The sequence below is a fragment of the Rattus norvegicus genome, chromosome 11 (genome assembly GCF_021556685.1).
Source record: "Rattus norvegicus strain SHRSP/BbbUtx chromosome 11, alternate assembly SHRSP_T2T, whole genome shotgun sequence".
NCBI classification, from domain to species: Eukaryota; Metazoa; Chordata; class Mammalia; order Rodentia; family Muridae; genus Rattus; species Rattus norvegicus.
Window position 1 is genome coordinate 82,934,181 of NC_141544.1, and position 27,653 is coordinate 82,961,833.

General features: G+C 47.0%; 1 long non-coding RNA gene across 6 annotated transcripts in view; it reads left to right on the plus strand.

Annotated features, from left to right (window-relative positions):
• Positions 1–27,653, plus strand: part of LOC148002642 (uncharacterized) — a 71,165-nt gene that overhangs the window by 21,824 nt on the left and 21,688 nt on the right. Inside the window, exons 4-6 of one of the 6 annotated variants that reach the window (XR_015633099.1) lie at positions 3,753–4,052; positions 4,605–4,759; positions 25,055–26,840. The exons of 2 other annotated variants lie outside the window; for them this stretch is intronic. This is a non-coding gene — a long non-coding RNA (uncharacterized LOC148002642). Of the gene's footprint in view, positions 1–3,752; positions 4,053–4,604; positions 5,341–25,054; positions 26,841–27,653 lie in introns of those variants that run through there. 3 more of the 6 variants (XR_015633100.1, XR_015633096.1, XR_015633098.1) reach the window with 3 other exon arrangements.

The following is a 27,653-nucleotide window of genomic DNA, read 5'->3' on the forward strand; positions in this document are numbered from 1 at the left end:
ACTCACAGGTCTGATAGTCGTCAGGGAAAGGAGGTACAGCTCTTTGCCCATCATCTCAGAGGCCTTAGGAAGTCACACACCCTTTCTGAGCCCTAATTAGCTAAGGAAAGGGGATAATATTGATCTCTCCTTGCTAGTTTTGTGAGGATGAGATGGGTAGTATATGTATTAGTTAGGGTTTCACTGCTGTGGACAGACACCATGACCAAGGCAACTCTTAAAAGGACATCATTTAACTGGGGCTGGCTTACAGGCTCAGAGGTTCCGTACATTATCATCAAGGCGGGAACATAGCAGCATCCAGGCAGACGTGGGGCTAGAGGAACTGAGAGTTCTACACCTTCATCCAAAGGCAAACAGGAGAAGACTGGCTTCCAGGCCAGTCTTAAAGTCTTAAAGCCCACACTCACGAGTGACACACCTACTCCAGCGGGGCCACACCTAGTCCAACAAGGCCATTCTTAATAGTGCCACTCCCTGGGCCAAGCCTATACAAACCATCACAGTAAATATGAAGTAGTGACAGTGAACTATTAAATGGTGGCCTGGAATTTGCTTCCTGATGTACACCTGCATCTGACCTCCTTCATGGTGTTCGGGTTGAACGGTGTGGCCAACAGAATCCAGCAAAGAGGTAGAATATCACTTTCAAAGCTAGGTCTTAGAAAATATTGAGACTTCCTGTTTGGTCACTCTCTCTTTGTGGGGAAGACACTGCCATGCTGCGAGCAGCCCTTTGGAAGGTTCATGTGATAAGAAACTGAGGCCTCCTGTAAGGCATTTGAGAATGGATACCATAGCTCCAGTCAGCCTCAAAGAAGTCTGCAGCCCCAGCCTCTGGCCAGGCTTGCATAGCCAAATCACTCCTCAATTCCCAGCCTTCAGAAGTGCTGTGACATCATACATGCTTATTGTTTTACACCATTGTTTATGCAGTAATAGATGAGCACGGGATAGGCACTTGGTCAGAGTTATCTATTGTATTAATATCATTGTTGGGGGTTGGGGATTTGGCTCAGCGGTAGAGCGCTTGCCTAGCCAGCGCAAGGCCCTGGGCTCGGTCCCCAGCTCCGGAAAAAAAGAAAAGGGAAAAAAAAATATCATTGTTGATTATCGTTACTATTAACAAGCATCTGACTCCCTAAAGAATAATCAAGTTGGCCCTAACACTGAAGAGCAATGCAGGCTGGGTGTTCTCGTTTCCTTTGTGTTGTGGTTGATAAAACCTTCTCACCAAAATCAGTTTAGGGGAAGAAAGGGTTGGTCTATCTACACTTGCAGGTCATGCTCCTTCACTGAGAAGCCAGGGCAGGGAGGAAGCAGAAACGATGAAGGAAGTCTTACCGCCTCGCTCACGGTTTTGTTCCCTGATCCATGCTCAGCTAGCTTTCTTTTTTTTTTTTTTTTTGGTTCTTTTTTTCGGAGCTGGGGACCGAACCCAGGGCCTTGTGCTTCCTAGGTAAGCACTCTACCACTGAGCTAAATCCCCAGCCCCTCAGCTAGCTTTCTTATACGACCCAGGTTACCTGCCTAGGAATGGTGCCACCTACAGTGGGCTGATCCCTACCACGCCAGCCATCAATCAAGACAGTCTCTTAAGGACATGCCACAGTCCAATCTGATCCGGGCAATAACTCAGCTGAGACTCTCCCTGGTGATTCTAGGCTGTGTCAAGTTGGTAGCTGAAGTTAGGTCACAGGGAATGGTGGCTCAGGCTTGTAGTCCTTGCACTGGGAAGGCAGGATTCCCCTGATTTGGAGGCCAGGCTGGGCTATATGGTAAACTCCATGCCAGCATGGGCCACAGAATGAGACCCCCTCTAAAGCAACAGCAGCAACAAACAAACAAACAAACAAACAAAAATGAAATAGGGGGCTGGAGAGATGGCTCAGCGGTTGAGAGCACTGACCGCTCTTCCAGAGGTCCTGAGTTCAATTCCCAGCAACCACATGGTGGCTCACAACCATCTGTAATGGGATCTGATGCCCTCTTCTGGAGTGTCTGAAATCAGCGACAGTGTACTCTTATGCATAAAATAAATAAATCTTTTTAAAAAATGAAATAACAGAAACAAAACACCCAAAGGAAACTAGTATGAATGTTTACCCAAAACCTCTATTCTTGAAAAGATCGTTCTTGTCACTCAGACCTTAAATTCTAACTACATCAGGGTTCCTGCGTAGTCCACATGGTCTCAGTTAGACAGTTACATGGAAAGGGAATTTTTGGACATTGTTTCACATCTTAGAGGAGATGATTTTGTTGAGAAAAATCACTTTGTTGGTTTTCTTACATATGACTTGCCAAGACTAGAAGAGACCTGCTTTTCTAGTAGAGTGGCTTTTGGCCTTTATACTTACACTTAAATAAATTTATAAAAGCCAAATATTCAGCCTCCTGACTGTGCTAGCTGTGTCAACTGTTCCAGAAGCATGTGGGAGGCCATGGGACCACCTCCTGTAAAGGATGTTTTTATCACGGCAGGAAGCTCCTTCCCATGTGGTCTAGATGGTCAGTAGGTTCGGAATGTGTGGCTTACGTAGCGCATAGGGCACACGGTGCCTAGAACACACTAGGAATTGTCCTCCTCTCGGAAACTCTGAGGCAGGAGAGAGCGAGGCCTCTGTTCTGCCACGCACAGCCAGGAGGTGCGGCGACCAGTCTTTGGGAGAATGCTCTCCTGTGCTCCCCACCACTGTGGTTTCTGTTGCCTTGGTCCTTGGTGTCAATAGTTAGTTGTTCAGTTGCCATGGTTATACAACTGACACTTCAAAAAAGTCCAGGACCAAACTCAGTCCCATTGCATGTCCCCAGAGTGACTGCCCATGGCTCTGTCACCTTTTCTCAGAAGCCTCTCTGTTTGTGTTTCCCCCCACATTTCTACTGACCGCTCACCCAGATCAAATTCTCTCAGTTAAACCTTCAATGCAGGCCATTTTATACCCCTGCTTCCTTGTGCCAACATCTTGTCTCAACAACTCATTCATTCATTCATTCATTCATTCATTCATTCATTCTGCCTTGCTGAGCATCCCATTCATTCATTATTTATTCATTCATTCATTATCCTGCCTTGCTGAGGGCCCCTCTCATTCATTCATTCATTCATCATCCTGCCTTGCTGAGGGTCCCTCTTCACTCATTCACTCATCATTCATTCCTAAGCCTCTACCTTGCTGAGGGCCCTGAATTGGACTCTGTGTTAACAGATCCAGAGATGAAAAAGACATATGCTCTGCCCCCTGAATGCAAATGATCCACTAAGAGAAAGTAAGCAGTTATGAGGCCAAGCCATGCCAGAGGAGCGAGCCTCCTTATTTTTGTGCCTCCGTCTTACCAGTTCAAAGGGAGGCCAGGGACTTATCTGGGACACTGACTGACAAAACCAGCAACTAGAGAACAGAGACAGGGCTCTAGAGGCTGAAGTTCAGGGCAAGGCACAGTGCTGGAGGCCCTGGACCGATCCAGGATGGCTACTTAGCACTAGCTACCTAGAATCTAAGTGGTGGACTTTGAGGAAGGAAGTCAGGAGCCATGCTCAAGGAGCAACATTCAAAAGACCCATGTAGCCCACCACCAGGAAGCTAGTCCAGGAGTCAGGACCTGAGGGTAGGAGCAGGGCAAAGAAAGGCTAATGTCTAGCCACGAGGTTCCTCTCCCGGGGCTTACCTTCCTGATGTAGGCAGATGAGTGAGGGATAAAAGAAATAGCTCTCCGTCATTGTTCCTTTTCCCTTTTCCCTTCTTGCCTAGAGATCTACAGGACAATAGGGCACAGAACCTGAACCAACACTGACATCACACTACCCAACCGTGTTCAACAAGAACAGGTCATTGCTGGCTTGACCAAGGCCTACTGCAGTGAAGAGGGCTGCCTGGAGGCTTTGGGGCTGTCATTTGAAAGCTGAAACTGTCTGGTAGCTCCTGTCAGTCTTGACAGGGTAGGAGGGAATTCCTGCTGACCCCAGGAGCTTCCAATTCTCACACTGTGTGGGAGCATGGAGTGCTGTGCTCGACAGTGTGCCAGGGAAGACAGAAAGAAGTGTGTCTGAGGTGAGGGCACGACCCAGTGGGTGTTTACAGTGTGTGGCTCTGGCCTAATGTTGCAGAAGTGAACAAGGAATGCAGTGAAGGGAGCTGGGTGGGTCACAGTCACTGTCGTGTTGGCACCTGGCCAGGGACACCTGAATGGAGTGTTTCCGATGACCCATGGAGGGAAGAAGGGCAGGGGGGAGAGCTGGAGTACATCTTCCCACAGCAGCTGCTTCACTCCTTAACCATTAGGGCCACACAAGTCTTTGTGTGAATTAGAAAAAGCGCCTCTTCCTTCATGGACACCCCTCTTTTCAGCTTGACAGGAGAAGGTCTAGAGCTCAGGTCCAACCTGTTCAGTGGGTAACCCCCGAAGCTGTAGCCAGTAGCCTCCTCTCCCATTTCCCCTCCACGCTGCAAACAATGGACCTAGGGTTGAAAACACAAGAGGACTGACATAAAAGAGAATGGATGGGAGGCTCATGGAACTGGACAGGCTCAGAAACCAGCCATTTAAGAGTCAAACCCACACTAAGCCAATTGTCTAATATTAAGACTGAACTTCACTCTTAGGAACTGTGATGGCTGTTCCTGGTTGTCAATCTGACTACATTGGGAGTGAACTACAATCCAGAAATGGATGGCATACCTGTGGTCCAGATCTTGAGGCATATGAAAAAATAAGGCCCAGACAAAGTGGTACATGCCTTTAATCCCAGGAGACAGAGGTAAGCAAATCTCTGACTTCAAGGCCAACCTGACACAGAACAACTCCAAGTAAAGAAAGCTTAGCTCCAGGTCTGGTGGTATATACCTTTAATCTGGGCCACACCTTCTGCTGAGGCCCACATAAGGACAATGGAAGAAGGAAGGTTCTCTCTTTGTCTGCTTGCACTTACTTGCCAGCACATCTGTTGGAACCCACTTCTTCAGGATTCCAGCTTTTACAGAAGACCAGCTGTAACACCTAGACTCACGGGACTGAGCAATGACTAGATCCTAGGACTTCACATCCACAGTTGGATTAGTTGGATTACAGACCGTAAATCATTCCAGTAATTTCCCTTAATATACCAAGACATTCCAGAAGTCCTGTGACTCTGAGAACCCTGATTAATACAGGAACCTTTCTCAGAGCTGCAAGGCGCAGGGAAGGCTGAGGTCATCCTAGGAGCGACTGCCCAGATGTCCTCTTCCTCCACAAGTCCATTAAATGGATTTATTCTCTATTCACACTTAGACACTCGTGTGTTAAATAGGTTTTGATTTATGTGTGCTTTTAATACATGTCTTTAATATCTGCCTATAATTTTATTCTTTCTCCTCAATTCCAAGCTCCAGGAAACTTGCAGACTGTGCAGTACTTAAGAATCTCTCTCGGTGAAATGTTTGGCCCGTTGCCACCTGGTGCCTTTGGATAACAATGATGCTGATCCAGTTCAGACTCCTAACTGTGGCCCTCTAGACTCCCCTCATCTGGCCTTTAACCTATTTCCTATCCCATGACTGTCATTCTGTTCTAACCTCCTATGTAATTGTCCAGCTACCTGACATCCCCCAGGCATCCCATCTCTGTGACTTAACTCAAGCTTCTGCTTTTATGAACACAACCCTCTTCCCTTCCTCGTGCCTCTAGGGAGCCACACCCAGCCCAGCTTTGGAGAACTGGTTCCAGTGTTTTTTTCCCTGACAGCTGTCCTGAGTCCTTGTGCAGGAGGGATCTGTGTCTTTGCCTTGCTGAAACTTCTGTTCAACGTCTTATGGCCCTCTTGACCACTTAATGTCTATAACTGCTGTTGGAGTAAGGGCTAGCCTCCTGATTGGGAGCCAGTGTCTCATCCCTCTCTGCACCCTTCGCTCCAGGGATGGCTACCTGGGGTGCAGCTCTGTGAACCGGACAAGTTTCACCCTACCCTGGCTGTGTGTTTGCTCATCATTGGTTGGATAAATGGATCTTTAAGGTGCTTCTGAGCTCAAGCTCAGTGAATGAGTCTTGGGTAAAGGCAGGGTCAGGAGATCTGTTCCACTAAGGAGAAACTTCAAGTTTTTTGGATTGCTAAAAAGTTAGAAATTCAAATCAGTTAATCCCAGGCACCAGATTTTTTTTCTCTTCCCATGAATGGGGACAGTAGTGACTCAGAGTAGATGGTGCCAAGACTCAATGTCTGTTGTTCGGACTTGACCCCTTCTGAAGTTGCCCTGCCACCCTTCTTGAGGTAAAGGTATGGCTCAAACTCTGGCAGTGGTGGCTGGAAGCTGCCCTGTGTGTGCCAGACCCCACTGTACAAGCTCAGGACTGTATGTACCATGACAGCCATCAAAGGAGCAGCCTAGCCTGCACTGAGACCTAAACCAATACCTATTTTTGGCAGTTAAATTACTAAGCACTTAGGGTTTCAGTACCCTGACAAATCCTCTTAAAATAGGCCCTAAATTCTCTCCCCAGAGTGACTCAGCACCCCATACAGTAGCTGTGATTCACAAAAGTGTGGGCACCTAGGATGTGTGGTTGTTTCTTGGAGGCTGTTCAGCTCTCCCTCCTAGAACCCAGAGGGTCACAGCCAGGAGAGGAGGTACCCACACTTCATACCCTCAGGCTTCCGGAACGCCACTTTCCTCACAACTACAAGTTTCTGTGTTTGGCTCCCCTTGCCAACCCTCCACAGCAAGGGTATTTGCTGAGACGTCAGAGCTGCAGCGGGGGTAGGGAGACACGCTGGAGTCCTGAGTGCTCAATGTGGGGGCAGATGATGGCCTTAGGGCTGGGAGGATGGGAATGCCCCATCTGGTAGAGGTCTAGCCAAGAGTCTAGGCTTCAGGCCCAGGCCCAGCCAGGCTGCTGACTCACTGTGGGCTCTTAATTGCCTGTGGAAAGCAGGCCCAGCTCTGGGAAGCCATGACAACTCAGTGGTGTTGGTACTACTACAGAGCAGGGCCAGTGGGCTGAGATAAAGGCCTGCTGGGCCACAGACAATTGGGCAGGGGAGTGGAGCAGGGTAGGAGACAGCATGAGAGGAAGAGATAAGCCCCCGCTCTCCATGTTTGCAGAGACTGGTAGGACAGACAGTCTGAGTGAGGATGGTGGGCGTTGGACAAGCCGGGACTAAGCCCAGCGTGCCTGCTTCAGAAAGAGGTGGGCCACACATCTCTCAGATCCCATAGCTGGGCTAAAGATTTCTGGACTCTCCATAGACTAACAGACTGGCTAGAAGGTTTTTAAACCAATTGAGATGAGCTCATATATAAAAACTCAAGATCCACTTTCAGAACCCTTGGACCCCACTTTCAGCTTCCTCAGCATCCCAAGGGGAGCCACCTAGTCTTCTGTCTCATTACTCAACTATGAGGTAACAGAGCATCCATGCTCTACCTGCCTTGAAAATGCTGTGAGCCAGAGTGCGGCTGTGCATGTCATGGCTCCAGGTAAAGTGCTGAGTCTTAGCACGGGGTGGGGATAACGTTTAAAATGCTCTCAGGAATGTTCCTTAAGTCCTGTTTCTATGGGGCCTCCTGTTCACCGTAGGTGAGATGCACGTGAGAAGCTGTGTGTGTGCGTGTGTGTGTGTGTATGTATGTGTGTGTCTGTATGTATGTGTGTGTGTCTGTATGTATGTATGTATGTGTGTGTGTGGGTGTGTAGGTATGTGTGTCTGTCTGTCTGTATGTATGTATGCGTGTAGGGGTGTGTGTGTGTCTATATGTATGTATGTGTGTGTGTCTGTATGTATGTATGTGTGTAGGGGTATGTGTGTGTGTCTGTCTATATGTATGTATGTATATATGTGTGTAGAGGTGTGTGTGTGTGTGTGTGTGTGTGTGTAGGTGCTTATGTGAATGTGTGTGTGTGTGTGTATCTGTCTGACTGACTGTGTGTGTGTAGGTGCTTGTGAGAATGTTTGTGTGTGTGTAGGTGCTTGTGAGAATGTTTGTGTGTGTGTGTAGGTGCTTGTGTGAATGTGTATGTGTGTCTATCTATCTGTCTGTCTATCTGTCTGACTGACTGTGTGTAGGTGCTTTCGAGAACATGTGTGTCTGTCTGTCTAACTGACTGTACGTGTAGGTGCTTTCGAGAACGTGTGTGTGTGTGTATACATACCTCTGTGTGTGTGTGATGTGGTGTCTGTGTCTGTCTGTCTGTCTGACTAACTGTCTGTGTAGGTGCTTGTGCAAATGTGTGTGTGTATACTACCTCTGTGTGTGTGTATACATACCTCTGTGTGTGTGTGATGTGGTGTGTGTGTCTGTCTGTCTGTCTGTGTGTGTGTAGGTGCTTGTGCAAACGTGTGTGTGTGTGTGTGTATGTGTGTGTGTGCAGAAGGAAGTTCAACATTTTGGGGGGAAGGATTCGTAGTTGCCATTGCTCAGATCTCACTGTCAAATTAGAGTTTTGCGAGTCCCCAAAGTGACAAGCTCAAAAGCCAGCAGGGCAGTAAGAGGGTGAGCATGAGGCATCCCTTGTTTTGTTTCTCCTCACCCCAGGAGAAGCAGTAGAGAGAAGAGAAGGGTCAGCTTACAGAGGCACAAACCTTCCTCTTCCCTTCAGTTGGGTGGGAGAATGTGTTCCACAGGTCAGGATTCTTTCGTGCCTTGTTCAGTTTCAGGGTCTGACCACTCAGATTCCCTACACCAACTTAGGAGTGTCAGTGCCATAGCAGGGACTGTGTCTGTACGCCCCTGGGAGTTGATAAGGAATTCTGTTGAAAATCCACCCAGGGAGCCTGGAGTGTGGCTAAGGCTGCTTGGAAGAGCTGCCATAGCTCAGAGACTTGTAGGTCCCAGAAGAAATCTTGGAGGGGCCATGTCAGAGGCAGCTGAGCCAGACATCCACTTCCCCTGGGCCAGGGCAAGCCTCCTCCAGGCCAGCAATTCTTAGCTGTGACTGCACAGAAGGCTCGCCTGTAGATGAGTTTCCCATGCCCATACTCCAGCCTCTCTTTGCAATATTTGTCTGTGTGTGTGTGTGTGTGTGTGTGTGTGTGTGTGTGTGTGTGCACATGTATGTGTGTTCTTGGTGTGCACACAAGCTCACATGCATGTGAAGGTCAGAGGTCAACCTCCAGGGTTGTTCCTCAGGACCCATCGCTGTTTTTGAGGGAGAATCTCTCACTGGTCTGGGACTCCACAGTTAGGCTAGGCTGTTTCCTCTGCTGCCCTGGGATTACAAGCACACCACCCCACCTGACTTTTTAGGTATGTGTTGGATCAAACTCAGAGCTTCATGCTTTTGTAGCAACATTTTACTAATTACCTCCCCACCCCCTGATGTTGGTGTATTTTAAAAATGTTCCTCTGGTATATGAACCCAGGAAGAAAATAACTTTCTTTGGGAACAGAGAATGTCCCCAGGGCATTGTCTCAGGCCAAGAACAATGGAGGAATAGGACTCTCAGACATACAACACATGAGTGTTTACCTGTTGAACCTCACGAATCTTGCTGCCCGCTGCACTCCCCTTCCTTGACCCAATCTGAAGAGGTAAACCTGGGCCCAAAGACTGTAACAAAGTTACAAGACCAAGAGATCTCGGGGAAATGAATGGATTTGAGAAAGCAAAGTTGATTTTGTTTTGTTGTTGTGGTTTTGTTTGCTTTTCGTTTTTAATTGAACAGACCAAATTGTTACCTATAGCGTGTTTCTGTTCCCCCAGAGAGTAGCATGCCATGACTATCAGCTGCCAAATATAGCTGAGTCATTCTTCCCAGCTCTCCAAGGCCAGGACACTTTGGTTGCATTCACGGTGGGGGAGGTGAGGTGGATCTGGTTCTTCAGAGAGGAATTCAAGTTACACAAACCCATGTGTGTTCATGCTCTGTCGCTCCGTTTCAGTTACAAAGAAAGAGTGTGTGCCTGCTTGCAAACGGGGCTTCCAGCTCTGGGGCCTCGCTCCCGGCTGCTCATCACCCGTCTCACCCAGAGACAGGCTCGGTGCTGGTGACTCAGAAGCTTCGAGATGGAAGGCAGACTCTAGGGAGCATCGGGAACTGAGTAGTTGGTGGGTGTGAGCTTGGGGCTTCTGTGAATGGCCCAGTGCTGTACAGAAGTTCAGTTTCATACGCTAGAACAAATGGGTCTTTTGTGAATAATAACTGACCTTTGTTTCCTTCTGCCTGGTCCCCCAGCCCCTCCTTCCTTCATACTGGCCTCAGCCAGGATCCTGGGTGCTCCTGCCTGCACTTGGCAATGGGACTGGACATCTCTACTCCATAGCAGGGCTGAGATGGGAGTCGTTGGAGAAAGGCCACTGCACTGTGTCCCTAGAACTTTTAGGGTCTGGTTCTGCTTTTGTCTTTTTATTTTTCTCTTCTTAAATGGTGGTGGGGACAGGGGAGAGAGTCAACCAGAGAAGAGCAGAAGGACACTGGCCCCTGATTGCTACCCGAGGTCCTTCAGACTTCTAGTCCTAAGTTACACATCCCCATCATGGTAACTGGAGATCTGACTTCTTTCAGACCAGAAGGCTGGTACAGGAGACCTGCCTGCTCTCTCAGCTCTGGCTAAGATCCTGACAAAATAGAGTCCTTTCTCTCTCTTCCAATTTCTGCTGAAACAGCAAAGATGGCAGGCAGCAGCAGCCATCCTGAAACAAGCGCATCAGCCCTACCTCATTTGCTGGGTTCTAGTAATCTCTTACAATAGCCAGCAGCTAACCCATCTGGCAGACACCTGGTCTTGATTTAATTAACTGGAGAAGCGAAGGAACACGGGGTAGGTAAAAATCTGTAATTAGCAATAATCTCTTAAGATTTTCTTTGTTGAGCCACTCCCTCCCCCTCCCCTTTCAGGCAGTGGAAAAGGCTGAGAGGGAGCCAAAGGCAAACACAGTTGAATTCCTGCTTGAGTAATTGTTCCGGAAAGCCTCCAGAAAAAAAAAAATTGCTGGCTGTTTAACTCAGCAATTTGAATTTGCATTTAGGAGCATCATCAAGCTGCGAGTGCTTTGATCTCTTGAATGCTTTTGTACACAGGAAAACCACGGGCACCCTGCTCCTATGCTATGCTGTCACAGGGCTTAGAAGCTCTTGGCACTTGGCCAGGAGTAAGAGGTTTGAGAGGAGCTGGCTTTGCTGGGGAAGGAAGCAGCCAGATGCCTGGGAGTGAGCGTCTTAAGAGGAGCCAGCCGGCCAGGACACACCCCTTCATTTTCTAGTCCATAAGATAAGGAGGTGGGGGGGGCTGGAGAGATGGCTCAGAGGTTAAGAGCACTGACTGCCCTTGCCCCTTTCCAGAGGGACCTTTCCAGAGGTCCTGAGTTCGAATCCCAGCAACCACATGGTGGCTTGCAACCATCTGTAATGAGATCTGATGCCCTCTTCTGGTGTGTCTGAAGACAGCTACAGTGTACGCATATATAATAAATAAATCTTTAAGGAGGTGGGGCCGAATGAGTCCTCAATTTCCAGGTCCGGCCTTCCCAACCGCAGGGGCCTTGCGATTTTTATTTATTTTTTCCTTCTAGGAAGTGAGATCCCTTCCTACACCACAAAGCTGAAGGTGAGGTACATTGTAAGGCAAGGGGGAAGGTAACCAGATGCTTGCTCTGCAGGCTCATCAGAACGTTTAAGGAAAAGATGGACTGGATTAAGAGGCTCCTTTGAACAGTGGTACACCTCAGGTTTTAAGGACCTGTAGCCTCAGAGGAGAGCAACTTTAACTTGCCTCTGGGGGGTTGTGGGGCACCTGTGACCTCAGCCTTAATGAGCATCGTATGGTCAATAGCATTCAAAACCACAGGGGCCTTCTGCAGGCACCCACATCAAACCATTGCCACATGCCTGCGTGCTCTTCTTCAGGGAAGGACAGGACCAGGGCAGCACAGGCAGCAAACTGCCCATGTCCTCATTCACATACGTGTCCCACAGATGTTAATACCTACTACGGAGAGACTTTCTCTGGGAAGACATAAAGAACCATCTAGCATATCTTTTAACCTCAGATAGAAAGGGTCCCAACAAACCAAAGATTTCACCGAAGACCAGCTTGGTGAGCTGAGGGATTTGTTGGGGTTATTTACAGGATCATGAGGGACTCGAGGGTAGCCACATCACTCAACCGTCCCACCCAGAGCATGAAAAACCTAGAAGCGAACATCACCCAAGACCTACTGTTTACCGGGAGAGGCAGGGCCTCGTGAGGATCCCAGGACGGAATGATAATAGGCCAGATGTCACGAGGGCCTCCTGTGGATAATTACAGGTGCCCTGATTCAAGGCAGAGATGGCCATGTTCACTGTGGAGAAGAAGATACCTAAGATAGCTCGGCCTCAGGGTGATAAAAGGCACAACACAGAGGCCTGGTAGCTCTGAGAGTTCATTTTTGCTGCTGTGGCAAAAAAAAATTTTGTGTGGATCTGCAACAAAGTCATTCTCAGAGAGACGTACCTTCTAGCGGTTAACGAGCCCTGATAACCATCAGGTCTCCATGGAGTTGCTATTTCGGTCTGTCCTTAGGGTTTGCTCTCCTCCTTCAAGGTCAGTTCAGTGCCGCCTCCTCTGGGAAGCCTTTTCGCAGAGTACTTACTCCTATTCAGATGAAATCATACCATGTATTACTTTGTGAGATTTCTCCTTTTCACACGTAGTTCCGCGTGGACATGGACTAGACAAGACCTTGTTGGCTTCAGTATGCCTGCTGATATCACTCCCAGACACGTAGGTGGAGGGGTCCTGTACCTCTGGGTCTTTTCCAGGCTCTGGAGTTTCAAATTTTGTGGATTCTCTCTCCCTAGTTCTGAGTTCTCCTAACATTTCTGAGTCTTTTCTCTGGATGTGCTTCCTAGGTCACTCCGCTCTGGAATAGTTAACACCCTCCCTGGTTCTGGCTATTCTAGGGGCTTCGCTGCAGTTAAGACCACACTGTCACTTTCATAACTCTATCCCATTGGCTCACATTAAACGTGGATGGAGTCTGTCGTCACTCTTGCTATAACTAGCGTCACTGGTCCCCTATACTGGTGATTATTGTTTTATTTATTTAACTCAAACTTGGGGCCTTGTATTTCTCTGCAGGTGAGAGAGTGTTTCTCCTTTGAAACTGTGAAGGAGATCTGAGTCTTCAGTGAGACACAGGATCTTGAGTGTGAGTTCAAATACATGTCACGCTCTGTGGCTTGACCTGTGTTCTTAGCCCTGTGCCCAGAGAAGACGATGACTTCCAGCACCGGCAGCTCTGGGGGGTGGCTCATTGTGGAATCACAGGCTGAGTTTATTTTTATAACAAGTATTTATTGCAGAAGAGCCTAGTGGAATCTCCTGGGTTTCACAACTCTTCCGGCTCCATTACAGGCACAAAGCAAAGCCCACGTGGCTCCTCCTCTCCCCAGTCCCCCATAGAGAGGCCTGCTGGGAGCCATAGCACCAGGCTAAAGCTCAGGGCTCAGGGCCCAGCGGGATCCTTTTGGGGAAAGTCATCCAGGGAAGAGTCATCTCATCCCCAAATAAATGGGAAAAGAAGACAGGACTTTCAATCTGGAGAGTGCAGGGAACCAGGCAGTATCAGTGTAAAGCCATTGATATGGAATCCATCCACACAGGGATAAATTCACTGTAGAACCCAGCTTCGGTTGGCTCCTGTTTCTCCAACTTGCTTCTACTGGCCCCTGAGAGGCTGGGGAAACAAGAGAGTCTCTCTCTCTCTCTCTCTCTCTCTCTCTCTCTCTCTCTCTCTCCTTTTGTTCAAATAACTTCAGGGGTTCATGTTAGCTGGACTCTTGTCACTGGCTGGACATAATTGTGTGTGTTGGTGAGTGTGTGTGAGTGTGTGTGCCAGTGTGTGTGCACTCGCACGCACACTCACATGTAGGTGGTGGGCGGAGGATGATTTTCGGAGTCATTCCTCAGGAACTATCTACTCTGTTTTTGAGGCAAGGGCTATCTATTATCAGGACTTAGACTCACAGGTTCAGCTAGGCAGGCCGGCCAATGAGCCCAGGGATCTTGCTGTTTCTGCTTTCCCAGTGCTAAAAACATGCCACTGGGAAGGGACTTAGGCACTCATGCTCGTGTGGTCTTCTGTACGGTGGGGATCCGATAGCCATGCTCTCAGTCTCTAGTGATGGAGCCTATTGTGCACGTAACAAATAAATGCAAAGGAAAACGTGAAGGAACAAATAGCACATGTCAGATGGACAGGCTGCAACGAGACAGCAAAATGTCAAACCAGGCACAACATCCAACAGGAATAGCATGATTGACAGAGCAAACAGACGACGTCATCAAATCTGAAAACGAATGAGGAAACCCGTATTGAGGCGGCCAGCTGGGGTTCCTGGTTGAGAGCTTTCTCTCAGGTGGATGAGCTTCCGACTTCCCGATCCCACTGTGGGCATTTTTACATCGTGGGATAAACAATAGTAACTTCTGTTGGAAACCATTTACCTTCGGCTGCTCTCAAGGGCACAGTGCTTTTTGTTTTTAACAATCCTTCTATGTTGTTTCCCTTTCTCCCTGTCACAGAGTTGCGGGGCCAGCCTGCCCCAGGACAGCCAGTTCTAGAGGGCACATTGAGTGAGACAAAACACGACAGGGTCTGAATTGGGGTGTGTGTGTGTGTGTGTGTGTGTGTGTGTGTGTGTGTGCGCGTGCGTGTTATAGGAGATGCTCAATTCTGTTATTTTCTAACAACCTTTTGGGAATGTAGTTAGTGTAAATACAGGAGAATTGACATGATACGTTTTGAACCAAATGCAACAGTTACCTGGAAAAGCTTTGTTGGTTTTTGGATCCCTGACCTTTCTCTTGTCTTGCTAGCTAGGTTATTTCGTATTTTATTTATGTTTTTCAGTGTTTCAAAGTTTGCCATTTTGTCCTCTTTGCCCTTTCATGCTGAGGAACAGACCATTAACGCTAACATCCGGACATTTAGTTTAACTCGCACTTTTCTCTTGATCACAATAACCCTCCTCAAGGACTTTTTGAAACCCAGTTCTATTTTGTTTTCCTCCACGTCCTTTTTCTTCTCTGCCTCTTTTTCCCCCTCTTCTTCCTTTTCCTCCTCTTCCTCCTCCTCTTCTCCTCTTCCTGTAAGGGTCCGTGATTCACTAAAGAATGATATCCAAATACTATTTGATATCAACTAGTATATAAATGCAAAGAGCATTTTTATTTGGCAAAAGTCCATCAGGTTAGGGTCTCTCATTTCAAGATGGAGACTCCAAAGTGAGTTTGAAGGACTGATTTAAAGCACATTAGGGGAATTTTAGGGTAGGTTACCTCTATATTAATCTGTTGAGTCCATCTCTAGGGACATTTCATAACCATTACTGAGGCATGGAGACTGGAAACTGTTGCTGGGGAAGCCTGGAAACTGCTGCTGACCCATTGTCCTTGCTTCAGGCCAGGTGGTGGGGCAGCTTCTGACTGGCTGCCTGAAACCTGGGGATTTCTCTAGTAACTGACTTGCCTGGTTGGGCTTGCCTACTTCTTAGGCCCAGTCTCCTAAATTGCCAATTTGAAGCCTGTCCCGGAGTCAGTCTAGCCTTTACACTCCTCCTTCTCTTATTTAAGATAATGTTTTGACTGCAGGTATTTCTGGGTACCACACGCAGATGTCAGATCCCCTGAGACAGGAGTTACAGGTGGTTGTAAGCAGTCATGTGAGGGCAGTGAATTAAACCCAGGTGTGACACAGTCCTTTAGGGGGTGGGGCAGCGACCACTCTGGCTGCTTTCATCTAGATGAATGGTCTTTCATCAGTGTCCATGCTAAGGAGGTGTGAATGTGTGTTGCCCAAGGTCAAGAACTTCAGGTGATCCAATAGCCCTTGACAGAAGGAGGTGGCCAAAGATCCTAAGCAGTATTATGAAAAGTTTCAGTGTCTAGTATCTGGAAGACATCAGTCATACACGAATAAAAACCAAAGACACAAGTCAAAATTGAAATAGTAATGACCAGTGCAAGGTATGATGGTCCAAGAACAATGTGTTGAGTTTAGAAGACACGAAGTTGATTAGTCACCGAGTGAAATGAGGATGATTTCCAAGGAAGACTTTGTCTGTTGGGCACAGATGAGAGTTATCAATGCTGTAGAAACACTTACCATGAGGATAATAATTTAACAATGGGAGCCGTGACGTGTGGACTGCAGATTTACTTACCTGAAGTTGACCTTTGGGTCTCACTGGAAGAGAAAATCTAACTTCTCAATTGGTTTATTGCTCCATTGGGTTTTTTATTGCTTCTCATTGGGAGTGTCTTCTAAAAATCCTGAGCGAGTGAGTCTAGTTAGTAATTTCTGAGGTTGGATGGATGGTTGAATGTCAGATTACTTTTCTGATGGGCGTTTTAAGACCATGTATGTGGTCACAGATTAACAACATTCTTCTATTCCTCCTCTTCATCTTCATTGTTACTCCTCCTCCATCACCATCATCATCATCATCATCAAGTCAGTTGAGACTCATAGGGTTGTACTTAGGACTTAGAAAGAGCCCTAGCTTCTTTATATTTTTCTCTCTGTCAGCTGGGCTATCTAGAGGTACCCATCTTGTTCACTGTGTAGCTTCCTCTGGAAATGGAGCATGACCCTTTCTATTGACTCTCTTCCTTGCAGGTATGCACTGGTTAGAACAAAGAGAGTCCAATCTCTGGAGTCTCTATAGCCTGTGGGTTCAAGAAGACAGGTGATTTCTTAAAGTAGAGGGGCTTCATCATGTCCTGGGTTCTGGCTGATCTTGGAAGACAAGCACCCAATATTGGTTCTCCCATTTGTCTCTTTTCTTTTCATCAGCACAAGCCTCAGAGCTTTAGTTGCTGGACCCAGTCTTACGCATTTGGACTTCTAACATTTAGATAAAGCTTATTGAAAAAATTGTAAATAAATCCTGATTGTTTCTTTCTTTTAAGATTCATCCTCTTTTCCTCCCCAGTGGTTTAAAAACTAACAAAGCAAAAATAAAACAAAACCACAAATAATGATCTTAAATAAACATAACTTTTGCCAGCTTTGGTAAATGTAACTGAGAAGGTGTCAACATGGGACAGCAAAGATGGCTCTCTTTGGTATCAAAAAGTATGTACTCTCTTGCAGAGGACCTGAGTTTGGTTCCCAGTGCCCTACTGTCTGTGACTCTAGCATGAGGAATCAAACACCCTCTTCTGGACTCCATAGGCACTTGTACTCATGTGGGAACAGACCCCCTAGCAGCCACACACATATATGTAATTAAGACTAGGTCAGTAACTTAAGGTAACCCTATTGATTTAAATAAGGGCCCTTTTGGTATAAAAGGCTTTATTGATAATTCAGTGTACTGAACTTTGACCTTAGAAATCAATGACCTTTAATCATCATATACTGGATGTAACCATCCATACACCATTTCCATCTAAGTGTGACTCACTAGGACCTTCTGTCACTTGTTAAAGCCTCTGGCTTTGTCTTTATCTCTATTTTCCCATTTAAGGAAATTCTAACAACTTCATCTTAGGACCATTTTAGCATCCAGAGCACCCCTTTCTTATATTAAATGCGCCCTTCTTTTTGACCTTCCTTACCAAGAGTATAACCTCTTCCTTCTCATCCCTCCTTCCCCTCCTCTTATACTTATGGTTTCCTTTGTTACTTTAGTTTCCTATTTAATATCATAAGACACAACACTGTAAGTTTATCAACTTACTAAGGGAGTGAATTCACATCATGTTCGTGGTGTATTGTAACAAATGAAGACTCTCTGTCCACACTAACGGACAGGTTAAACTGTAACGCTTTGTCTACTGGAAGATCTTAGCAGTCACTTGGACTTCTTCAAGGGCTCTTTTACATTTTTCTTTCTGTGTAAAAGTCTGAGAGCTGGAGAAAGTTACATTCCACTAAGAGGCTGCCAAGACAAATGAGTTCCCAAATGACTGTGGGCAGTGAATGATCTTTGAAAACAACAGAGAGAAGAAAAGAAAATATACAGAGGGTCAAAAACCTTTGTGTCCTAGGCCTGAACTTGCATTCTTAGCCATGGAAGGCATTTGTGTGTGGGCCCAGCTGTCCAGGTGTGGGGTGCCAGGCTTCTATGTGGTGAGGTTTTTGAAATTGTCATTCCTGACTCTTCTCATCGCCATCCCATGTGTCAGGGGTCCAATTTGGTCCCACAGTGGTATCATTTTCCCCTTTGACTTTCTGTAACAGTCACTCCTCTGAAACAGAAACATTATATCTGTTTCTGAAAAAGCAGCTTGTTGGTTTTGCTGAGGACGTGGCAATGCTCTGTAGCCTGGAGACTGATCTACGACAGTCATAGGTTGGGTTTCAAAAGCATGGTCATGTTAAGCAAGTAGCAGGCAGAAGTAAAAGAACAATTAGCAGGCAACATTTCAATAGAAGCAGTAAATAAACAGCAGAGCATCAAATCAGGTACTTACAGCATCCCACAGAGGTGACTGGGACAGCCTGACTGAGAATGAATGTAACATCCTCAGACTTGGGTCTAAAGGCATCCATCAAAATCTGACTGAGGAAGTCTCCTTGTGGCAGCCAGCTGAGAGCTCTCTGTCTCTCTCTGTCTCTCTCTGTCTCTCTCTGTCTCTCTCTGTCTCTCTCTGTCTCTCTCTGTCTCTCTCTGTCTCTCTCTGTCTCTCTCTGTCTCTGTCTCTGCCTCTCTCTCTCTCTCTCTCTCTCTCTCTCTCTCTCTCTCTCTCTCTCTCTGGATGAGCTCCTGGCTTCTTGTTCCCACCACAGGCATTTTTTTTCCTCTCAAAGGTACAATGGTTTTAATACTCCTCGCTGTTTACTTTCTCCTTGCCATAGTCATGAGACCAGCCTACCCATGTCAGAGAGTTTTGAAAAAACACTTTGAGACAAACATGGTTGGGTCTGAAATGGAGTGGAAGGTGGTCCACCCCACTTCTAGAGCTAGCTCCTCGGTCAGCTCCCTCTATCCTGGTACTAGAATTTGCCTCAGGTGGATCTTACTCTATATTATCTTTAAAATTTTATTTATTTGCTATTATATGTATGTGGTTGTTTTGCCCACATGTATGTCTGTGTACCACGAATGTGCAGTGCCTATGGAAGGAAGAAGAGAGCTCTGGATTCTAAGACTAGAGTTATATATCTACCTCAGACCATAACATATAACATGGCGAGCCACCATGTGGGTGCTAGGAATAGATCCTGATCCTCTGGAAGAGGTATCCATTGCTCTTAAGTGCCGAGTCATCCCTCCAGAGCTCCTCTACTTTATCTTGTCCCTTCTTACTTGCATGATGTGACTTCTGGAGGTAGCCTTGGATCATTTCTTCAGCACGGTCTTTAATAGGTAGGGATGGGGTGGTGGAGGTCAAGCTGGCACTCACACTGTTTGCTTTGGTTCCCTCCCCAGAGACTTGGATGTCAGGCTTGGGCACCGTCAGTCCTCTTGAGCCCTGTCTTATCCACTGGTCTCCTGGCTCTAGCAAATCCCTAATCAATGGATAGATTTGTGTCTTGGGATTCCTAGAGTGTCACAGTGCTGGATGGTGCTGGGTACTGTGGCTGATTCTTCTCCGTCATGGCAATCTTCCCAGCTGGAAAAGGCAGTTGGAACAATAAATCAATTGCCAGATGCATTCTCCTTGGGCTTCTTCCAAGTTTTCCTCTTCACCAAAAAGAACGGGGTTATAGCATGCAGCCCTATTCAACGCCCTGGCACCCCAGCCTGCCTGAGACAGCTGTGTCCGCCTGCTGCTGACCTGTGAGTGTCAGGATCAAATCCAGAGCAGGTGTTAGCTGTTAGATCAAAGAACAGGTTTTCTGTAACACCTCAAAGGAAAGTTGATCGGGAGATAGATACATTAACTTTCAATGAGGTAGCTAATAAGGAGACAGAGCTGGAGAGATGACTCAGCAGTTAAGAGCATTGACTGCTCTTCCAGAGGTCTGGGGTTCTGTTCCCAGCACCCACACTATGGCCCACAGCCGTCTGTAACTCTAGTTTCAGGGTCCCTGGTGCCCTCTTCTCTGTTCCATGGGCAAACACACCCATGTGCTACACAGACAAACCTTCAGGCAAGACACCTGGGTGGGACAAAGATAGAGCCGGGAGGCTCGTTCCTCAGAGGTGGGAGGGCACCATTTCACTTGCAGACACGGTATCAAAGGAGATGGGTTGTCAGTGGTAGGTGATGGCTTAACCAGCATACTCTCTCAGTATCAGCATGGAGAAGATTCCGGAGAATTTCAGCTGTAACTATAACAGTGAGGAAAACGTGTTCCTACTACCAGGTTAGCCTGCTTCTAAAGTGGTGCTAAACAAGCCTTTGATGTGCTTTCTCCTGTGGGAAGTGTGGACAAGATGTCCCCCCAGTTTCTTCCAGCGCAGTATTCCAGGCTTCTGGTAGCTGTAAATGGTCGTATGCCCTGGCTTCCTCTAGCAACTCTCAGCCTGGCAGACCTTCCCACCCACACCTCTGACACCCTCCTTCCAACCTGTTCCTCTGGACAGCAAGGCTTCCTCTAAACACAGAGCTCCAGGAAAGGATGAGAACACAGGTATGTTCCTCATGGATTCCTCTGTGCCCAGCTCTCTGCCAGGGCTGTAAAGGGAGCTAGAAACAGGTCCAATCCTTTAGAATATCTTAGTGATTCTCCTAAGACTCTGAGTTGTTGTTTGATCCTATTTTTCTGGACAATGCTAACGGCTTACTAGCCAGCCTCACCCTCTCATTCCCCTGGCAACACGGGACGTCTAGAATTTTACTTCTCTTTCCACTCGAGTAAATAATCACCAGCTACTACTATTAGCTCCCGAAGGAAACAGCGTCTAAGCCGGCAATGTTTGGATTCTGCGTGCTGTCTCCCAGAGCATCTCCTCAAATATTATGAACTCCTTCAATAGCTCAATTCCATTTAGTTAAGTTCTTCATTCCTGTGGCAGATTGTGGGGGGTGGGTACCCACAATAGTTTCCATTCCTTTTGAGAGGGTGCCCTAGGGGCCCTGTCCTCCTTCTTCTTTTAAAGACATCGTGATAAGATATATGTGGTGTACATTTTTAGCATTGTAGTTTCTTTCAAGTGCAAACATCTGCGGCATTATGTCCGTTCACATGGTTGTGACACCATCGACTTTGTTCATCTCCAGAACCTTTTCTTCTTGTAAAATAGGAACACCGTTTATGTCAAAGACTAACTTCACACTGAGCCCATACACAGCCCTCAGCGACAGCCAGGGTGAAGTGAGAACTTGGTGCTGGATGTAAGCAGAATTCTATGGCTCCTGTCTTTGCATACCTGGCTTATTTAACTCAGCACAGCCTCGTTAAGGTTAGCCCTCACCACAGCCTGCGTCAGAATCACCTTCTTAGAGACAGAATGGTAGACACTCCATCACACACACACACACACACACACACACACACACACACACACACGCTTTGTGCATCCGGGCATCTGTTGATTGACACCTGGATCGCCTCCATCATTTGCAATTGTGGAGAGGCTGGCAGCACAGTCAGTGAGCGTCCAAACATCTGTTTGGGTCCCTGAGTTTAATTCTTTTAAGTGTATAAGCAGCATTGGGGTTTCTGGTTCAGACAGTAGTTCTGTTTAATTTAGAGGGGTTGCCGGGTCCTTTTCCACAGTGGCTATGCCATGTGACATCCCCACAGCGAAAGCACAGCCCTTCAGGTTTTCAATACCCTTGCTGTCCTTTGTTATTTTATGTTGTGGGTGTTTGGTTTGTTTTTACTGTTTTGCTTTGGAAAAGAACGATCCTATTAGGTATGAAGGAGTATCATCTCCTCGTGGCTTTGAGCTGCATCTCTCTAATGATTACTAATGGTGCTCACCTTTTCATGTGTGTACTGGCCTCCTGTAAGTCTTTGGAGTGATGTCTAGCTAAGTCTCCCACCCACGGAGTCTGGGCTGGCCATTATAGTGACCACCGTTGCCTGTTTTCACAGTGAAAAACAATCTGACATTCTGGGAAAAGCCTCAATTCCAGGTATACTGGGACAACTGGCCACCTTAGGTGGCTTTTGTCTTGCTTTGAAGGACACAGATGTGACAAGGCTGGGCTGGAGAGATGGCTCAGCAGTCGAGTGTTTATCACTCTTGTGGTAAGTTCCCAGCACCCACTTAATGTCTCACAACCATCCGTAACCCCAGTTCCAGGCCATCTGGTAGCCTCTTCTGGCCTCCATGGGCACCAGGCCTGTGTATGATGACTTTATATTCCTGCATGCAAACATCTATGCACATAAAACAAGGCCTTTACAATCTTCAAAAGTAACAAGACGGGGTTGGGGATTTAGCTCAGTGGTAGAGCGCTTGCCTAGCAAGTGCAAGGCTCTGGGTTGGGTCCCCAGCTCTGAAAAAAAAAAAAAAAAAAGTAACAAGACACGGGTTCCACTCCTAGCCTCCAAAGGGTTCTAAAGTCTCCTCTTTTCTACTCTTGAAAGTCTGGGCTTCGCAAACAAACTTACGCTCAAAGATCCTGAGAGGCGTGAGGCCCAGTCAGCTGCCAGGCATGAGGACGGGACCAGCTGTGCCAGCTTTTCACAGATACAGAAGAGCCCAGAAGAGCTCGGCCCAACTGGCCCAGACTAGAACTGCCCAGCCAGCCCACAACCAAATAAAAGACAATCATTTTAAGTCACTAAAATTATAAATTATTTGTTATTCAAATGAAACCCACCCCTATGGTTCCACAGAAAAGATGGTAGGTCTTTGAGGTAGAGAGGACTCCCTGCCACCCTACCTTCCACCCCACACTGTCTATTCAATTATTCTTAGTCAGAAGAGCTTCATCAAATGGCCACCATTCTCTCTGCTCAAAACAGACAAATGCTTTCTCTTCTTTCTGTCCATAGTCTGCCCGCCTTTCTTCCACAGATCTAATGATCATTAGATTTAGAGGCTGAGGAGGCAGGAAGGGCCCCCTCTATATCCCAAAACCAGATATGTCCTCTTACAGGATGTCTGTTTTCTCTTGCCGATCACAAAAGCCTGATGAATTCCTGACTTATATCAAAGCTCTCTCTTGAGTTTGAGTTGGCTGAGGCTTAGAGACAACTCATGTTGTGCTTGGTTGTTTCTCTGGGCGGCTGTGATGGAGACAATCTGTACTCCATTGGAGACAATGGACTCTTCTTACTACACCTCCTGTCTGTCCCAGAGCTGTTCAGGGTCTGTCTCCATGACTACTCAAGGTCAGGATGCCAAGGCATCTTTCAGAGTCAGTGTGTTTCTTACTTGAACTTTTGGGTCCTTCACCTTTTCAGCAAACAACCGACTGGTGTGTCCATGGCAAAAACCATGCAGAATGTTGTTGGTTGGTTTGTTTGTTTGTGTTTGATTGTTGTTTCCCTTCTGATTAACCCTTGGTGGGACCCTGTCCTTGCAGTATGCTCACAGGGCTGCCCTAGCTTCCAGAGCTCCAGATGGCTGAACGGATTCTCAGCCTTGGAATGATGGGAATTCTATTTAGGGCTCTTTTCTTAGCCATGAGTTGCTAAACCCAGACTCACACAACACCAGGATGTCAGTAAAGACCCTTAGATCAATAAAGACCAGAGAGGAACTGATCCCTAAAGTTCCCCAAGGTCTGAGAGTGATCTGCTCCAGGTTACTGAGCAAAGTGGCTGCACAGCTGTCTTGGGAAGGTTTCATTGCTGTGAAGAGACGCCATGACCAAGGCAACTCTTACAGAGGCAAACATTTAATGGGGGCTGGCTTACAGTTTCAGAGGTTCAGTCGCTATCATCATGGTGGGAAGCATGGCAGGGCCCAGGCAGACATGGTGCTAGAGGAGCTGAGAGTTTACATCTAGATCTATAGGCACCCGTGAGGCACAGGCGGGTCAGGAAGCAGAGAGAAAGAAAGGCTGATGATCGACTATCTTTCTCATTCTCCTTTTCCAGCCTGGAGCCCAGCTTAGGGAATGATGCCGCCTACATTGGAAATGGGTCTCTCCCTCTGCACATCCCGTCTGAAAAGCTCTCACCTTTTCATTAGAGGGTGCACCTCATGTGAATCCTTACATGTTTCTTTACATTTATTTTGTATATGCATGAGGTGTGAATACATGCATGTTCACGTGTGTGTGTGTGTGTGTACACATGTATGTGTATGTGTGTGGAAGTTCAAGGTTGAAATTAAGTGTCTTCCTCGGTTACACTCCACCTTTTCACTAGATAGGGAGCTTTCCACCGTTTCAGTCCAGCCAGCCAGCTTGTTCCAGGGGTCCCCTGTCTCTAGAGAGCTGGGATTACCCTTGTCCTGCCACACCTACAGGACCCCAGTCATAGGGTGGTGAACGTTTTATTCTCTGAGCGTCTCACCAGCCCTCCCACCACTAGGTGTTTCTTAATCCAGTCAGCTGACAGTGAAAACTAATTACCATGGAGTCATCTTGGCTGTTCAACTGCAGCGTCTGCTTCCCAAAGCCCGTAGACTGTGACTGGGTTTCTTTAAAAATGGCTTAGAGGGTTAATGGGTTAGAAGTGAGGGTTTTCTGTAGACACTTGAGCAGTAGTCATGGCAAGTGCAGAGTGTCATCCGTCCCCAAGGGGAATGATCTCAGAGACGCTCCCTACCATTCTCTGAGCATCCCCAGAGGGAAACCCAAGGGCTTATAAAATCTCTACTTTTCTGGTCATTTTCTTCTGATGCTTGTCTAGTTTTCCGGTTGAAATTTGAATAAGTATTTTTATCTTTTTTTAAAAAAAAATCTGTCTTTTTAAAAGATTATTTCATATTCAGATTTTCTTGTGTCAATAGTCTTTGCATTTGTCTGTTTAAATTAGAATTCTGTAGCTACGATGTAAATTGTTTTCCAATTTGTCTCCAGTTGGATATTTATAATATTTATAATTTAGCAGAACTATTAACCCCAATATGGTTATTTTTATATCAGTTGTCCCTTGGGGCTCATGAATTCAGGCTGTGCTCCCCTACATGGAGAGATTTGATCACACTAGGCCTCGGCTCTGACTAGTGCACGGTTACTCTCCAGAAAGAGGCAACCTGTCCACAGGGCTTCCAGCTCCAGTTGAATGTGCCATTATCCCAGCCCAGAGTGGAGCTATCACTGTGTTTTGTCATTTATATTCATTTTAGCCTGTCAAACCGAGGGAGGTGAAATAGTCGGGACCACAGAAAATGTATCAGAGGGGATGATCTGCAAGAAGAACGCAAGCAGAACTGGACACCAGCTAAGACCGACGGCCCCGGGGAAGCGGGTTGAATGAAGCCTGTTTACCATGCTCGTCCATGTAGGATGTAGTGAGTGCACTGTGCCCTGGGTTGGAAATTCAGGATCAGCCAGTGTGGATACACACTCTAGTTTAGCATTTCTTTCTCCTTTAGCCGGGGTAGGTGGTCGACTGTCTGCAGGCCTGGTGTGACTCCTTGTCCAGTCCTTTCTCTTGCTGCTCTGGTGTGCATGTGTTTTGTTCTTTGCCCCGGAGCTGGCAGTCCTGAGTCCCATGAGAATGGAAGTTGGGCAAGCCAGGAAGTGGCGTTCCTCTTCGGTCTCTGCCCTCAGGTTCCTGTCATGACTTCTCTCGGTGATAGGCTGTGACACAGAAACGTAAGCCAAAGAAACCTTCTCCTCGCTCAAGTTGGCACACTAGGACAGATGCCATCTGCTGTGAGCTGACGTCACCAAGAGGGCCCTCGTACAAGGGTTCTGTGCTATTTGGACTTTGGCCAGACAAACCTCATTTCTTTGTAAGTGCACAGAGTTGGCTCTTCAAGCTCAGTAATGAAAAGACTAATACACCTGTTTGTGTCGGTCACGTGGGAGTCTAAGAACCTTTCAACCCAAACTTCTCCTTAACCCACAGACCTCAAAACTCATGAAGGTACCAGAGAGAGCAGTTCTGACATATTACTGGCAAAACTGCCCTTCCTGGTTTGTTTGACTTACAAAGCTGTCAATAGGTAGACAGAACAGCTCAGAAGCTCCTGAGAACTGTGGTGGCCCAGAGAGCAGAAACAATGGCCCAGAGAGAAAACCGTGCTATCCAGCCTTGCCAACCCATTTCTGCTTCTGCCGTGTTTCTTTATCCACATGCAACATTTGTAGGGGGTAATTTGGTGTGGCTTAAGTTTTAGGGGTCTCCTTTAAAGTTGCCAGGCCAAATCTGAAACCTGCACCAAGAAATCTCTGGGCCACAAGGACTGGCCTAGAAGTCTGACATGTGAAAAGTTATAGTTAATGTCCCTTGGGGAACCGAACCTATAAAAGTCTGTTTGTAGGATGGAATGGCTCTTCTTACAAAGAGGATCTTTGTCTGAGTGTTTGAGAGACTCTCAGTCCTCGAGAATAAGGCCTGTGGGTTCTTGAGTCTTACTTAGATGTGTAAACACCCAAGGGTTTAAGAGGTTTAGGAATTCCAGAATCCTTACCAGAGTTCTCACCTTTCTACCAGCTGTGCTCAGCATCTGCCTGGTGATGGTGGGGTTGGATCTCCCAGCAATCCTCTTTTCTTCCTGAGAGTCTGAAATTGATGGGGAAAAAGGGGGAGTAGAGAAGGATGATCTGATTTTCCAGGGGAGCACTGGTCTAGCCAGCAGCTTGGTCCCCACCACTGTGGTATCTCCTTTCAAGAATATTTTACTTACCTGTGTTCTGGGTCTCTAGGCTTCGAAATAGGCCCTTCCTAGGCAACTAGCATCTTGCCTGTTTTGTCTTTTTGTAAATGTAGTACTTGTATATGTTCAAGTGTCTGTGTGGGCGTATGTTTGTATGGGGTGTGTCTGGGCATGTACACGTTACATGTGATACTGTAAAAGTTAATCAGGGGTTTCTATCCAGCCTTTGATCTTTAGTTCCCAAATAAAAGACACAAAACCTTTATATTTATAATAAGCCTTAACGCACTAGAGCTGGGCAGATATCAACCCTCTGCTATCTTGTCTACTTACCCGTCAGTAACCTGGACATAAAACTTGCCATGTTCTGCTTGGGCCACTCCTACTCCAACTGGCCAGCCTCACAGACATGCTTTAACGATCTACCTACCCCATGACTTCTCTCCTCTCCCTCTGCCCTCCTCCTCCTCCTTCCTCCTCCTCTTAGTCTCTGCCTCAGACCAAAACACAAGCTCAGCAAATGAAGCCCCGCCTACCTTTCTTCTTCCCAACTATTGGCTGTTAGCGTCTTTATTTAACCAATAGTTTTAAATTAAGGAGCAAGGCCATATAACATCACTTGATGTATGTGAGGATTTCCTCATCCCTGAGGATCTCCTTGTCAGGAGGCAACCAGATGTCAGGGGCCAGTCTTTAGTGTTATAGAACATAGTAACAGGCCAAGCCTCTAACAGTGTGGGGGGGTGTGCCTGGGCATATACACATGGACACCAGATGTTAATGTCAGGTGACTTCCACTATTATGCTCTACCTCTTTTCTGAAACAGTGTTTCCCATTGGACCTGAATCTAAACAATTGGTTAGACTAGCAGGCCAGTTAGCTCCCAGCATCTGCGTGTCTCCACCCCTGGCAGTGCTGGGGTTACAAGCACACACAGCCGTGCTTGTCTCTATATGTGGGTGCTGGGCATCTGAACTGAGGCCCTCGTGCTTATGTAGCAAACACTGGAGGGGTAGCATCTCTCCAGCCCTCATCGCCACCTCTTAAAACGTTGCCTGCTTCCTTGCCTAGCTGATTCTGAAGAGAAGCCATCTATCTCTTGTTCACTTCCTCCCACTC